This window comes from Pelodiscus sinensis, chromosome 14, assembly GCF_049634645.1.
Source record: "Pelodiscus sinensis isolate JC-2024 chromosome 14, ASM4963464v1, whole genome shotgun sequence".
Classification (NCBI taxonomy): domain Eukaryota; kingdom Metazoa; phylum Chordata; order Testudines; family Trionychidae; genus Pelodiscus; species Pelodiscus sinensis.
In genome coordinates this window covers 1,725,760-1,742,064 of record NC_134724.1, presented here as the reverse complement: position 1 = coordinate 1,742,064, position 16,305 = coordinate 1,725,760, and the positions used below count along the sequence as shown (strand labels likewise).

At 53.9% G+C, this 16,305-nt stretch overlaps 1 long non-coding RNA gene across 2 annotated transcripts in view; it reads left to right on the top strand.

Annotated features, from left to right (window-relative positions):
• The window catches only part of LOC112547297 (uncharacterized), a 386,761-nt gene extending 371,847 nt beyond the window's left edge, over window positions 1-14,914 (top strand). For both annotated transcript variants that reach the window (XR_012895672.1, XR_012895673.1), the window contains 3 exons: window positions 983-1,169; window positions 1,653-1,740; window positions 14,215-14,914. This is a non-coding gene — a long non-coding RNA (uncharacterized LOC112547297). The remainder of the gene's footprint in view (window positions 1-982; window positions 1,170-1,652; window positions 1,741-14,214) is intronic.
• The last annotated feature ends 1,391 nt before the right edge of the window (window positions 14,915-16,305 follow it).

Genomic DNA, 16,305 nt, shown 5'->3' with positions numbered 1-16,305 from the left:
TTACAATACCTTCGGTCGTAACTGCGAACGGTCGTAAGTCGACCGTTTGCAACTCGGGGACCGGCTAACGTCCTTGTAGAAACCATGGAGGATTGTAGAGTAGTCTTTCTCCTTCGCAAAATCTAGGTGCTTCTCGTATTGGAAGGTGGGACTTCTTGCCTGTTGCTACCCATTTTATGCGGTAGGATTACATGAAGAGTTAATGGTTTGCTGGAATGGATGGGCGGGTGGATTTACAGACCCTACGCAGCCACAGTGCCTGGGATAACTGATGCTGTTCTGCTCCGTAAGAGGATTGGGCCGATTAAATGAAATCATGAGACATGCTATGCAAATTACATCCCAAATCTGATTTTCTGACAGAGAGTGGAGGGGCGGGGATTGTAAAGGGTACACTTTCTTCCCCCCTTGTCTTGACTACAGGGTGCCCTTTCCGAAGGAATTAGCAAAAGGTCGGTCCTCCAGCCCACACTAATGCCTTAATATTCTCAGGAAGAGTTTTAATAAAAAAACGCCCTCCCCCCCCTGCAACTTGGGATTATGTCGCACATTCCAATATTCCCGCTCCGTGCCGATTGGCTGATATTTGTGACATTTACTGGGGGAACCATCTAAACCAGCAGTGAAACATCTTTGCATGCCGGTCTGCATGCAGCCTTGATGCATTCAACAGCTCATCGCTTTCATTGTATCTGGCCTCTGGATCAATAGGATATTTGTGCTTTTAACAGATTAGAGCCTCTGACAACTGCCCCCCACCCCCTCGCCCCGTTCTACTGAAGAGCCTAGACAGAGATGTAAATCTGTCACATTTCATGAGCCTGTGTCCAAGGGCCTGGAGGAGTTTTGCATTCGGTTACTTTGTCTTTTTAATCTCTTTTGTTCCCGGGTTGGGTAACGCCATATTGAGTGATGGATTTGAGAACTGCAGGCTTGCACAATCCCAGTTTTGTAATCTACCACAAACTGATCTCATTTTCAGGTGCTCGGTATTTTGATGTGCCAATTAACTAGGGATCAGTTGCTATGACATAATGTACTTGTTCCGGAGCTTGAATAAGACGGCTTCTATCCAAGAAACAGTTACTCTTCCTGGATTTGTACAGATCAGAGAAATGGATCTGCACCACCCACAAAACTCGTCTGCCGCAAAGTACATAAAAATGAAGGTGGGTTTGTTATTAACTGAAACTTTCCAGACAGCCTGTAAATGTTTAAAGGGGTTCTGTGAAGTCGGGCACCGTGCTGAGAAGTGTGGTATAACAATGGAGACAAGATAAACTCAAAATATGGCACCAATTCAAATTCTGTTGCGTGTCTGAGGACGGGGCAGGTTGTTCCTTTGATCATTTGGTGTTTGTTTTTAAAGGACAATAAATAGACATCTATTCGTGGGGTTTTTTTTAAACTTACAATAGAGAATTTATTTTAACAAATAAAGGTTCTCCGGCAGTACGTTTCTGGAACACCGAGAACCCAACAGTGAAACTGACTAAAAATAAAGTGAAACTGCCTGGTTTGCAAGAAATGGCAAAGGTAAACAAAAAGCTGTGAGATGTCCAAAGCGTTTGGTTTTAATAATCGAATGTGATTTGTTTGTAACACAGAGAAGGAAATTCATTGTTAACGAGTGTATTTTTTTATTGTGCCAGTGGCATTCAATTAGGTGAGAGGAAAAATTACAGAGGGACAGACAGAAACGGATGTTCCAGCGATATTTCAACAGAACGACACTAGAAGGTGATAAGGTGACCCCCAGCTGGAACCCTTACCCCCTCACCCCGAGCCCCCCTCCGGCACCCAAAGCCTCCATTTAGACCCACATCCTCATTTAGAGTCCTCACTCCTACCCCTTGCCCCTGCCCAGTAAACATAAGGATGAGGAGAGCAAGACACTGAAGAAGGGGGAATGTTGTGAGTGGGGGGGGGGGCGGGACCTTTGGAAAGGGGCGGGGCCTCGGGGAAGGGGTGGGGCCATGGTGTTCTGTTTTTGCCAATAGAAAGTGGGCGACTCTAGAAGACAGTAATACCCCAGGGGGCGTGAAGGTCCAGCAGTAAAAGAGTTAAAGGAAGCTGGTTAAGACGGTAGAATTGTACCGCTTGGGCCACCAGCTGGCAGGACAGCATGGGACCGCCTCATCCATCCACCTCGCAGCCGCCTTTCCCTCAGAGCACAGTTCTCCCCCTCTGGGCCTGCCCCTTCTGCGGTAAGACCTGCGGCTCCAGAATCGGGCTGGTCAGCCACCTACGGAGCCACAAATAGGAGGGCGACAGGAAGACGTCCTGCTCGTTATCGAGTGACCGCTGAGAGAGAGAGGGACCCTGCCTGGCTTGCAGGTAGGGGATCTCCACCGTTTGCCTCTCAGAAGGAGCCCTGGCAGGTGCACGGGAAACGGGAGATGATGAGCTCTCTCCCTTGGGCGTGCGAAGGTTCTGGGGGGTCCGCGCGGCTCTGTAGGAGGGATGGGAACATCTCCCCATGGGGGGTGTCTCTCAGCTCTGCTAACCCCAGGATTCCTGAAGCGCTTGTCCCATAAGCCGATTTGCTCCCTACCTTGAAAAATAAATTTCGTATCTCCATGGTGACCTCACGGTTCAACCTGCAGCCGAGGCATTGAGAGGCCTCGATTCAGAGCGTCCATGCCAGTTAGCGGGCCTTATGCAGGCCTTGTGCTTGATGCCATCGTCAGAAAGGGCAACCCTGTACACCTTCCATGCCACGTGTTCAAGGAGCTGGCGCCGAATACGCCTTGTCCTGGACTAAGATGCCGCGGGTGCACTGTTTTCAGGTACCGTGCTGTGGGGTTTGGCGTTGGCATCCCATTTCCCTGCACACTTGCACAATGGTCCTGACCTAACAAGAGTCACAGGAAGTAAACATACAAGGGAAGCACATGGGTGGTGGGTGCAAGAGGCGGGACTGGGGATTGCCTTCCCCAGCCCTACGTTCACCCACTGCCTATAAGGAAGAGGAGAAAATAGAGGCAACAATTTGCCCCCCGCCGGGGGCCACATGCCGGCCTAGCTCTGGTTTTTCTCTAGCCCTCACGGAGATGGAACTGAAAGTTGGTGAGAAGTTTAGACACAGCGTCCCTGTCTCAGCGAACGCAGCGTGTCAGGCTGTCGAGCTACTATTTGCACCGCTCCACTCCCTTATCGAGCATGCGGCCTCTCGGATCATTGCAGCCCATCCTCCGCAGGGAAGGGTTTTGTCCTCTGTGCCTAGCAATACTAGGATGGACCAAGTCGGTAGCCAGGGTGGAACTGCTGCAAGATAAGCCGTCGCGATACTTGAGGACGGTGTAAGCAAGCGACACGGTGCTCCCTCGCTGACCCTTTCCAAAAGCCCTCCCGAACCACCCATGTCACCTAGTGCCATGGGATTTGGGTCAGCAGGAGCCCTGGGAAGAGGCAGCTGCAAAGGAGAATGACTTCAGTGCCAAATAACGACACCTCGGAACTGCATTTCACCCTGGGAGAGGGACAAGGTGGCTTGCCCGTTTCGTAAGGTGCTTCCCAAGAATGGCTTGTGTCAGTTCCATTCAGAGACCCGTCTCCCTCGAATGAGAACGAAAGAGCCCTGGATATCGCCCATTGTCTGCAGGGAGCAGGCGCTGCAGAGGTCATGGCCGACTGTACAATAGAGATTGGGCTTCGTGAAACCCGACAGGGCTCCGAATGCTCCCTTTTTTCCATCAGAAGGAAAATGTAATCAGCCCTCAGAAGCCCCGGCGCTCTGCAGACAGCTGGACGGTAAATAGTTTACAGTATACTCTGTCTGGGGAGTCCAAGTTAATTTGGAACGAGCCAATATGGTTATTTCGAGCTTGTCAAGCACAATTAAAACGTACAAACTTCACAGAATCACGGTGACATCAGCAGTCACCTGGAGAAACGTTCTCCTGAAGACTCATTTGCACTCCACCCTCTCGCCATCCTCCCAAGAAAAATCTCCGGGGCATAGTGTAAACTATTTATTTTCAGAATGCTTTCCCATTGCTGACAAGCACAGACATAAATCCCTCAATGCAGAGGTGGATTTTGCCCCTCCTTCCCACTCCACTTTGGATCTGTCCCCAGGAAAACATCTTGTACGTGGGACGTACCAGGTCAGATCTCCCGCTGGCATCAATGGAAGTTAATGATTAGGCCAAACTGTTCAAGTTTTGTAGCCTTTAAGGCCAGACCAGACCATTAGCTCATCTAGAACAGAGGCCGTTAAACAACCCCCCGCTACACCCAAGATCTAGAAGAGTTACAGCCTGCAGCAGAGTGAACGGTTGCTACAGGCAGCAAACAGACATTGATGGACACCGGTGCATGTGATCACTGGTGGACATGAGCCAGGTCCACACTTATTGAATTCTCGCTCATGTCCCACTCCCATCTCTGTATCCTTCCTGTTCTGCTTTCTTGCCTCTTCAGCATCCGAGGAAGTGAGTTCTTTCTTGAAAGGTGGTGCCAGAACTGGACACGCTACTTCAGCTGAGGCCTAATCTTAGAACCATAGAGCTGGAAGAGACCTCAGAAGGCATCAAGTCCAGCCCCCTGCTCTAGGCAGGACCAATCCCAACTAAATCAACCCGGCCAGGGCTTTGTCAAGCCGGGACTTAAACACCTCTAGGGATGGAGACTCCACTACTTCCCTAGGTAACCCATTCCAGTGCTTCACCACCCTCCTAGGGAAATAGTTTTTCCTAATATCCAACCTGGACCTCTCCCACCACAACTTGAGACCTTTGCTCCTTGTTCTGCCACCTGTCACTACTGTGAACAGCCTCTCTCCAGCCTCTTTGGAACCCCCTTCAGGGAGTTGAAGGCTGCTATCAAATCCCCCCTCACTCTTCTCTTCTGCAGACTAAACAGACCCAACTCCCTCAGCCTCTCCTCATTGGTCATATGCTCCAGCCCCCTAATCATTTTGGTTGCCCTCCACTGGACCCTCTCCAATGCGTCCACATCCCTTTTGAAGTGGGGGGCTCAGAACTGGACACAATACTCCAGATGTGGCCTCACCAGAGCCGAATAAAGGGGAACACTCACTCTCTGGATCTGCTGGCAATGCTCCTCCTAATGCAACCTAATATGCCATAAGCCTTCTTGGCTACAAGGGCACACTGTTAACTCCTATCCAGCTTCTCATCCACTGTAACCCCCAGGTCCTTTTCTGCAGAACTACTACTTAGCTGGTCGGTCCCCAGCCTGTAACAATGCTTGGGATTCTTCCGTCCCAAGTGCAGGACTCTGCACTTGTCCCTGTTGAACCTCATCAGATTTCTTGTGGCCCAATCCTCTAATTTGTCTAAGTCACTCTGGACCCTATCTCTGCCCTCAAGCGTATCTACCTCTCCCTCGAGCTTAGTGTCATCTGCAAACTTGCTGAGGGTGCAATCCATCCCCTCATCCAGGTCATTAATAAAGATATTGAACAAAACCGGTCCCAGAACCAAACCTTGGGGCACTCCACTAGAAACCGACCGCCATCCTGACATCGAGCCGTTGATCACAACCCGCTGGGCCCGGCCTTCTAGCCATCTTTCTATCCATCTTACTGTCCATGTATCCAATCCACATTCCCTTAACTTGCTGGCAAGAATATTGTGGGAGACCGTATCAAAAGCCTTGCTAAAGTCAAGGTAATCAGCGCAGAGTAGAACAGAAAAACGACTTCTCGTGTCTTGCTCACAACACTCCCGTGAGGTTGAGAGGTGTGCAGGCACAGCAGAAAGGAATCCTGCCCCAGGATCCCATGGGGCTGCAGGTCAGGAGCTGTCTTGGATAAGTACCTCCTAGCCAGAGCCTGCACCTGGCACTCCACTCCCTCCCCACAGCCCAACTCCCTGCCCCAACCCTCTGCACCCCTCTCCTACACCTCTGCCCCAGGTTGCAATCCCCTCCTGCATCAGGCCACAACTCAAACCTTCTGAGTCCCTGCCTGCAGCCTTGCCCCAGTTCAAAATCTTCTTGTGCATCCAATCTTTGTCCCAGATCCTGCACCTCCTCCACAGAAAATTTGGCCCTTGTCCACTTAACAAATTCTTAGCGTGCCCCCCCCATCAAAAATAATTGCCCACCCCTGCTCAAATCCTATATAAAAAGTGTCTCCACTCAACACTGTTGAATCTTTCTCTGGCCACTATGCAAGGACCTGATAGCTTTGGGGGTTAAAGTCAAGTTTCTCACGTTCACAAACATGAATCAGCATAGAAGAGCTATGTTCACCATTATGTGTCCAAGAGGGTAAATATTCATGTAAGTGCTTGACCAGAGAGTACTTAATATCCTCTCTCTGAAAGTCAAGTTCCTTTACGTTGTCTCAAGTTGGACCCCAAGATCACTATTCACTTTTGAAAATCTCAGTTACATCTCTGGGATCTTCTGATTCCTCTTCAATCCCTGTGTGTGAACAGTCCCATTTATATTACTTGTAACTATCACCTCTGTTGAGGTAAGACTTAAGTTTAATCCCCAGATAATATTTTTCATTGAATGTAACCAATATTCAAAACCAGCATGGGAATTGATGGGCTATGTGTTTTTCTTCCTGACAAACAGATTAAGTAGATTAGAGTGCTACCAATCTGATATAAAAGATTGCTTTTAAAGACATTGATAGATCTCGATAAATAGTGAACTCGGTATCTTGCTTTGAAACAATTTAAATGTTACTTTAAAATAATTTTTAAAAAGCTCCTTCCGATGTACTCAAAAAAACAAACCAGAGCAACCAACTACGAAAACATAATACCGCCGGGAGATATACCGAAGTTCTGCTTACAGAACTGGCTGTCTAGTCATACCTGAGTGCTTCATATTTTTCAGCTGCTCGTTTGCATACATTTGCAGCAAGAAGGCTGTATTTGATGCAGAGAGCCAAGAATTTGCGTCTTATTTCTGCAAGACAAAACAAATGTTATGAAAGCGTTTTCAAGCACACACTGTAACTTGCCAACTGCTCCAGCAGGGAAGAGAGAAAACTAAATTGTTCCTGATATAGTCAGGCAGGCAGGCAAACATAAGAACTACAAAAGGCGTGTTTTTAAGCCAAGTATCTAGAGCTGGAGTGAAGAAAATTAAGCATGTCGCTTGCGATCAAGAGCAGCACCAGGCATTAGCAATCGCTGGGGCAGAGAGAGGTGCGCTGGCTGTAGGAGACCTGCTGAGGCGAGACTCGGGTGAAGAAGTAGGACTGGAAAGCTGAGCAAGTGGTTTTGCTTCTGGAGAATAATTCTTGCCGAAACAGAACTTGATCCTGTTACTTTTCCAAACTGGTCTCTGTGCTGCTTTCCCCTCCTGGTGTTGCTGTAACTTTGATGTCACCTTGGGTACGTCTAGACTACAGGGTTTTGTCGACAGAAGTTTTGTCGACAGATACTGTCGACAAAACTTCTGTCGACAAAGAGCGTCTAGACATATTCAGTTCTGTCGACAAAGCAAGCTGCTTTGTCGACAAAACCCTGTAGTCTAGACACAACCCTACATGCAATAACACCTTCTGTCGACAGAACTCTGTCGACAAAAGGCGTTATGCCTCGTAAAATGAGGTATACCAGCGTCGACAAAACTGCTGAGTTCTGTCGACGTTATGTCAACAGAACTCAGCGGTAGTGTGGACGCAGGTATAGTTTTGTCAACAAAAGTCCACTTTTGTCGACAAAACTCTGTAGTCTAGACACACCCCTTGTGTGTTTGGAGCAGTGCCCCATGTTATCCAGGTGCAAAGAGCTATTATTTTCTTCCTTCCCATGTCTTTTTGGAACTCCTTTCTTTCGCTGAGCCCTTCAAGAGATGACCTCGTCTCACACAATGGCCTCACAGTTGTCTCCTTGCCTGAAGAACTGAGAGCTGGCACCAGTTGAAGGTAGGAAAGATAAGGCAGCCACCGAAGGGCTAGTGGTGCGATGAGTCATCCATTGGCTTAATGGACACAGCCTCAGCATCCAATGCCTCAAGTTATGGGTTCGAGTCCCACCCTGGGAGCAGCTGGGTTGGTGTTGGCATGCTGGTGCAAAGCAAAGATCAGCTGATTGGCAGCCTCATTGTGAGGCAAAGATGAAAGTCATGGATGGCTGTGCAATTGCAGAGGGGCAATTTCTCCTGCAGACCCAAGCCTGTGAAAAAGAATTAGTTGACGTGCTTTTCCAATTTTGCTACAATGGACTTACCCATGACAGCACGTGCAAAATTCATTGCCTACTTGCCTCCCTGCGCACAAATCAGGAAGCAGTACGCATCTGCGCACACAATTAATTGTGTGTGCGGTTCCATGGGTGCATAGGTGTCCATTCCAGCTTCTCTTTTGGCAGAGCTTAAAACCAAGCTCGCCAGGAGCCATGGAGACAGCCCAATTTCTCCAGCCAGCAGGAACACAACCCAGCACACACGGCTATGCAGAGCCATGTTGTGTTTTCAACCACTTTTCTGCGGTGCCTCGGGGGAAGAATCATCCATTGCTCTTTGCATCGCCAACATGCGCGGGACAGCAGACCAGCAGGGCGAAGGTATGTACCGATCTGGAGTCGAAGAGGTCTCCCTCACTTTCCTCCTGGCTAGGAGCGGTTCCCGAACCATGTTCCTCTTCAAAAGTGGGGCCACAGAATGGAACCGCTGCCACAGAGGAATCCCCAGTTCACTCACGAGACAAGTTTGGCAGGAAGACGAACAATCGGTCGCTCTGGACGCAGTCGGTTTGGCGTTCCATGAGACCTCCGGGTTTGCCCACTACCTCAGAGCATTTCATTGACGGTATCTCTTCTTCCTCTACCCGGGTTGCAAGACCCTGACATCATCTATCGTGTGCCGGCTCGTGTTTGCTACCCAGGGACGTGCTGCCTGTCCCATGAGAAGCCCGATGGCCAAGAAGTCCCAAAGGGCATTTGTGCAGATTTTTTGTTGACCAATGTCTTTGTTACGGCAACTGGCGGTACCGTGAGACTTAGGCTCCAGCGGTGATTACGGGACATGACCCCCGACCCAAACCCTGGATCTCTTGCCAAACACGTGGCTCTACAGGCCTGTCTCACCTGCTTTCGAGCTGGGGCTGTGTGGTTAGCTGGGCCTTTGCCCACAATGCCCAGGGGCAGGGACTGCCCGGGACAGGGCTGACTTAGGGAACGTGGCACCTCGGTGAACTTGTGTTTTGGTGCCCCTGAGCCCGGTGGGCGTAGTGCAACCCGCACACCTCCGGGGTGGGGCGCTGTCCCATCTGGAGGCCCTGAGGCCACGTACAGAGCGAGAATGAGTTTGCTCTACAACCGGAGCTGAGAGCCGGCTGGCTTTTCACTCGAGCTGTAGAGACTCCTCCAGGAAGTGCCAGAGGTCCCGGGTTCGTTCGGTTCTGCCTATGGGCGTTACAGTAGCACCACTCCTTTCCCCTGGCACCATGGGCTCCCCAATGCCTGCACCCCCATCCTCTGCCCCTAATCTCTGCACAGCACACCCTTCATCCCAACACCTCCTGCCTGTGCTTCCAGCATTCCCCCCTGCCCAGTACCCTGCACCCCCTTTATCCAGCAACACCCATGCCCGGTTGCCACTCACCCTCTGCCTACAGCGCCCTGGGAATGGGTCCCGTTTGCCGGCCCTATGGCCAGCCCTGAACTAGGGGAAAGGAGAAAAGCCCTTCCCCAACAGCGCCTGGCCTGGGGAGACAGGCTGGTGACTGGAAAAGCAGGTGAGGAGCCTGAGCAACTGAGAGAGGGAGAAGGCGCCCAGCCAAGGGGAGCCCCACCAGGCCCTCAGGGGCCATCTCCGCCCTGCTCTGAGCACCCGCCGGATCCTTGTTTTGATCCTTTGCCGAGTGCAACGTGGGTGGCCCGCTCCTTGGGCGCTTGCTCTGTAGGTGGAGCTCTGAGGAGAACGCCTCCGTTCCAGGCCAGCTCCACGGCAGGCAGGAGGGGAGAGAACTTCAGGCTGAGCTGACGACTGTCTGAGCTGAAGGTGGGGCGTGAGGCCGTCCCTCCGCTCTGAGAGTCACGCACGCTCTGGGCGGCAGCCTCCCCTCCTGGGAGCTGGTCCCACGCGGGGAAGAGGGTGTGCGCACCAAGCTGCTGGCCCTTGCAGAAGAGCAATAGGGAAACTGGAGGTTTGCGGAGCCCACAGGTCCGGGGCTCCCCGAGGGGCGCTCGTCAGAAGAGAGTTATTCCTCTGGGCAGCCCAGGCCACCACACGGACCGAGGGCCAGGCGAGGGTGCCCTGGTTTGGAGCCGATAATAATGACGGGGGATAACAACAAACCCCGCACGTGCCCATTCGCTCACGAGCGGGGCTGAGGTTCGAATTCCCCACAGTGTGCAGCGCTCCGTCGTTGCTGGTCGGGCATCGGGCCGAGGGAGGACGCAGACGCGCGAGGCGAAGGCCAAGGCTGAGCCGGGCCACCTGGCCGCCAGCGGGAGGCCCCCGGAACCTCACGGACCGGCCCCTGCGTGAGGGATCCCCAGCCGGAGCCTGCAGGCGCGATGGGCTCTGAGGCGGCGCAGAGACGTCTCCGTGCATGCGGGTGCTTCTCTGGCACGCTGGAGAGGCGCCTCCCCCGGCACGGCGGTGGCTGTGGCAACAGCATCCCGCCGTCACTGAGCCAGCCCTGGGAGACAGAGCATCTGTCAGGTCCTATTGCTAGGACTCAAAAGGGATTCATCAAAGGCAGCAGGGCCGACAGCAAGAATGGGGGGCGGCTCCGTGCTCCCAGAAGGGGCGGAGTCCCAGGCATTAGGGGCAGGGCCTCAGGAGGAAGGGGTGGGGTCAGATGGGGCCCTCAGCCCCCCTCAGCCCTCGAGGCACCCGGCGCCGCACTCCGATGGCGATTCAATGGGGCGCAGAGCTCCGATTGCCACCACTGCCACAGTAGCAGCATCAGCGGCCAGAAGCCCTGGGCCCCTTAGAATCGCCAGGCCCCAGGGCAGCTGCCCCCAGCTTCCCCCCACACCCTGTTGACCCGCCTGGGTAAAGATGCAGAGTTATTTGGCCTGATTTCCCGCATCATTTATGTACATCCCAGCTCTAGTAAATCATTGAAGCCCAGCGCTATTCCCGCCCCCTTCGTTAATACCCGAATCAAAAGCATTTCAAACGGGCTTCCCTTCAGGCGAGGTCAGTCAAGCCCCCTTTTTCACACGGCCACCTCCAGGGGGCTGTATTGTGGAATCCAGCCATCTGTCGACAGGCCTCACGGTGTTTTAATCGACGCCGGCCTACCTTTGAGAAGCAGGGTCCATACGCCTGCCCTAGGCCACGGTTGTTGGTGCCAGGAGCCAAGAGACAGAGAAGAGTGTAATTTGTCTAGATGTTGTGACCAGCGTGGTTCCTCACAGCCACACGGGGTCAGACCAAAGGTCCCTCCAGCCCAGTGTCCTGTCTGCCCACGGTGGCCAGTGCCAGGTGCCCCAGAGGGAGTGAATAGAAAAGGAAATCATCCTGTGATCCCTCCCCTGTCACCTATTTCCAGACAAACAGAGGCCAGGGTCACTCTTCCTACCCAGCCTGGCTATTAGCCATTGATGGGCCTAACCTCCATGAAACTATCTAGTTCTTTCTTGAACCCTGTTGGTCTTCACAACTTCCTCTGGCAAGGAGTTCCACAGGTTGACTGTGCGCTGAGTGAAGAAAAACTTCCTTTTGTTTGTTTTAACCCTGCTGCCTATTTATTTCATTTGGTGACCCCTAGTTCTTGTGTTATGGGATGTGACAGGGTGTTTGCCCTTTAAGGACAAAACCCCAGCCCGGAGGGAAGCCCCAGAGGAGGCAGGGCCTGAAGCAAGGCCCGAGGCTACTAGGGCTGCAGAGAGGCAGCCATGGTAGGCAGGGGCAGCAAGTCCACACTCCTTTGCCAGTGATGAGTGGCCATTCCAGATGGCAGTTTGCCCCTGAGGCCGGCGCTAGATGGAGACTGGCCAGGGGTCACTGAGGCAAGGTGGGTCCAGGGGAACTGGGGCTATCTCTACACTGCAGGCTTCGTGCACAAAAACGTGCGGAGCGTTCACACTACAAGCCCGTTCTTGTGCAAGAAAGTTGACAGTAGATCGTCAGAAAAGAGGGCTTTTTGCGCAAGACTTATTCTTCTCCCCACAAGGAATAAGCTTTTTTGCGCAAGAGCGCTTGTGCAAAAAGGCTAGTGTGGACGGGAACAGGCCACACTAAAATGGCCATCAGAGCTTTCTTGCACAAGAGACCATCCACACTGCCACGGATGCTCTTGCGCAAAAGCACATGGCCGTGTGGTTGCGCTCTTGCACGAGAACTTTTGCACGAGAACTCTTGCACTAAAAGTTCTTGCGCAAGAAGGCTGCAGTGTAGACGCAGCCTTGGGTGTTCCCTGGGAGGAGAACAGGGTGCCCTGGGGAAGGGAGGACCCTGGAGTGCACGGTTGGGTAAAGGCCCCCTCAGAGACTGGAGTGGGCGCTGCCGGAGGGCCGGGTCCTGAAGAGGACGCCGTGGACAAAGAAACACGGGCCACACCAGCAAGAGGGAGGCATCCAGTGAGCTAATTCCCAGAGCAGCCAGCTGGAGGCGCCACCCTGGCCCGCGACACGGGAACAAGTAAAGAACTTTTCCTTATTCCCGTTCTCCACCCCACTCATGGTCGTGTAGACCTCTGTCCTACCCCCGTCGTCTCCTCTTCTCTCAGCTGACCAGTCCCAGTCTTTTTCATCTCTCTTCCAATGGCAGCCGTTCCAAACCCCTCAGGACTTGTCTTGCCCTTTTCGGAACCTTTCCCAGTGCCAGGAAAGCTTTTCCGAGCGGAGGAGACCACCTCCGTATGCAGGTTTCAAGATGTGCCTGGCGCTGTTCCTCCCGCATTCTACTTGTGGTGTTCAGCCTCTCTTGGCTCGGACCAGGCATTTCAAACAGCAGCCCCCGAGGAGAGGGGACAGCGCTAAGTCTGCTGGCTCCCCTGATCTGCATGGAGTGGGCGAGGCATGTAGCATGTTGGGGGAACCTGTCCTACTGTTACGGCATATTTCAAACGAAGCCGCCCTTCTCTCAAGGGCCGTGTCAGAGCGGCCGGGCCGGGCCGTCTCCCCTGCCCGCCAAGGAAAGCCGTTCCTCTTCAAGGAGATGTTTGCCTGACTCGCCAGACATTGTCACTGGTGTTGATTTTGCTGACCAAAGGGGGATCGGCGAGTCCTGCTGACGCGGAGGCAGGTGGCTGTTTCTCCAAACCAGCTACCAGGGAAATAGCAGGGGCTGTCCAGAGGAGTGAAGATTTAGGGCAGGGGTTCCCAACTTGGGGTACGCGTATCCCCAGGGGATACGAGAAGCGTGTCAAGCGGGTCTGGGGAATATTTGGTAAATAACTAGATTATCCTAATTGAAATATTCCAAAAGTAGTCGTGTTAGTGAAAAAAGTTGTGGATTCTAGAGTCTAGAATTGATCTCCTTTCCTATTGAATAGGGGGTGCGGGAAGGGTTACTAAAAGCCGAGGGGGTCCGGGGACTGAAAAAGGTTGGGACCCCCTGCTCTAGGGTGTGGGCTGAGCACAATGAGAGAGGCACTACCCAGGCCAGGGCGAAGGTGCGAGCGGAACTCGGATTTGCTTCTGTTCGTGTCTTTGTTCATCACACCCAATGCCACGAAGGAGAAGTGTGAATCCACTGTCTGGGGCAGGAGTGGGAGAAGGGTGGGTGGATCTGGCTCGCAGAGGCACTGCCGCTTCCCCGCCCCCCAGGCCAAATAGGGCCTGGGGGGAGGAAGCACACGAAGTTTCCCCTCCCCACCCCATCCCCACCCTGCAAGGAGCACAGAGCTTAGAAGTGCCATGCGCTCCTGGCGGGGGAGGGAGAAGGAGAATTCGTACGCTCCCCTGCCCCCAAGGTCTGATTGGCCTAGGGGCAGAAGGGGGAGCATGCAAAGTCTCCTTCCACTGTCAGGGGTATGGGCACCTGGAGGAAACCTCTGGGGGGGTGGGGCAAAGGTGCTCCCCCACCTCCAGACCAATCATGGTCTGTGGGTGGAGAAACAGGGAAGTATCCTGGCTCCTTCCTCTTAAGGCCCCGCCCCTTTCTCTTGAGGCCCCGCCCCATTCTCTTGAGGCCCCGCCCCTTTCTCATGAGGCCCCGCCTCTTCCGGAGCGGCCTGGGGCCACTTTGAAAACCTCCCAAAGCAGCCGAGACATGACAGCAAATGCGAGTCTAGAACCAGGGCGGGAGGGCGACTGAGTCGTGATTTGCAAACTCAGCTAATCCGTCACGTCCTTCCCTTCCGGTTTTGTTTTTAAGGGACACGTCCATTTGATTTCCGTTTTAACTCCGCGCCTCCCAAGGACTTTCCAGCCTCTCTCTCGCCGTTCATTGTGGCTACAGATCTTCATCTGCCCTGGTCTGCCAACTGACATTTAAATCACGCTGCAGACAATGAATCGATACTTATGGATTCCTGGCCCTGGGCTTTTGCCCACCGAGTTGTTACGGGAGGCTGTCTCTCCCGCGGGCAGGGCCAGCAGGCCAAGGTCGAGGCTGTCTGATGAGGAATAGGAGCAGACAGCCGCCGCTAGCCTGCTATTGACTCCACCCCCGGCGTTGAGTGGTGCACACCGCGCACCCGGCGCGTTTTCTGGTGCGTGTTTTACCACTGAGCATCATGCAGAATGTGAGGAAACCCACATTGTCCCCTGCCCCCGCCACCCAGATCTTCTCCAGGGTTTCTTAAGAAGCAGGAAAAAGACATTCCCCCCCCCCCCCAGCCTGAAGACTCTCGCGCTGTCCGTCCCCCACCCCCGGCGCGGCTGTTTTCTGTATAAGTGATGGAAAGTAAATGTGAATCATTATTCCAAAGTGAGGCTTATCCGCCAGCACTGACCACAAAGCCATCGCGCCCTTAGGATGGTTCGGGGCCCCGGGCTTTGGCCCAGGGTGGCCCAGATGATTATCGGGGGAGGGGGAGTTGATGGGGGGCAGCAGCAAAATGTGACCCCCCCCACCTCTAATGTTACTTGGAGGAGAGGGCTTCCACAAGGGGGTGGGGCAGGGGTGGGTCTTGGGGGAAGGGGTGGAGTGGGGGCAGGGCAGGGATGGGTTTGGGGGAGGGGAAGTGGGGGTGGGGCAGGTGTGGGTCTTGGGGGGAGGGGTGGAGTGGGAGTGGGGTAGGGGCAGGTATTGGGGAGGGGTGGAGTGGGGCGGGGCAGGGGCGGGTCTTGAGGGGGGTGGAGTGGAGGCAGGGGTGGGTCTTGGGGGGAGGGGTGGAGTGGGGGCAGGGCAGGGATGGGTTTGGGGGAGGGGAAGTGGGGGTGGGGCAGGTGTAGGTCTTGGGGGGAGGGGGGGAGTGGGAGTGGGGTAGGGGCAGGTATTGGGGAGGGGTGGAGTGGGGCGGGGCAGTGGCGGGTCTTGAGGGGGGTGGAGTGGAGGCAGGGGTGGGTCTTGGGGGGAGGGGTGGAGTGGAGGCAGGGTGGGTCTGGGGGAGGGGTGGAGTGTGGCGGGGTGGAGTGGGTCTTGGGGGGAGGGATGGAGTGGGGGCGGGGTGGGTTGTAGGGGCAGGGCAGGTCCCGTGGGGAGGGGTAGAACGGGGGTGAGGCAGGGTGGGATACGGCCTGCAGTAGGGGTTTGCCCCGGGCCCCACACCTGGACCATTGGGGGGAGGTTGCCCCAGGCCCCACACATCCCTAGGGACAGCTCTGTCCATAAATGCAACCTGAAGAAGAGCCCGGTGTCTGAACCCTGGTCTCTCTCACGAACAGGAGTCAGACCAATACCAGAGACTCCCTCTCGCATCTGGTCTCACATTGACCCCACAGCTCAGAGCTCAGGACGAGCGATCTCTCCCACCGGGATCGCGCCAGACGTGCGCTGGCGTTCCTCCCCACCGCTGGCGTGTGGCCCCGCTCTCAGCCGCCGAAATCAGACGTCACGCTGTCAAAAGAGCACTGGTTTATCTTTTCTGCCCTCCTTGCCTCATTGTTGAGCATGTTTGTTCCTGGGTGGCTGCTGATCTTACGTCAGGAACAGCAACGCGGCTGATGATGATTAGTTTGCACTTTTTTAGTGCTTTCCAGCTGCGGAGCGCAACGCACGTTCCATGGCGTAATGAATTTAGCGTCACATTGTTCAGGTGAGGCAGGGAATTTCTGTGTCGATGGGGAAACTCGGGTCTGGGAAGGTTAAGGATCTGCGTTTCAGAATTAGTCAAGTGCAAAAATGTGCATTGACCAGTGTGCTTAATTTTCTGATGTAATTTCTGCCCATGCTCGTGCAAATCAGGTAATTGTGCATTTAGCCATATATTTGCATATGTGTAAGCGGGGTCAGGGTAACCTGTACCCTGACATGTGGGCTATGTCTACACTCGTGGTGCAAGAAGTCTTGTGCAAGAACACG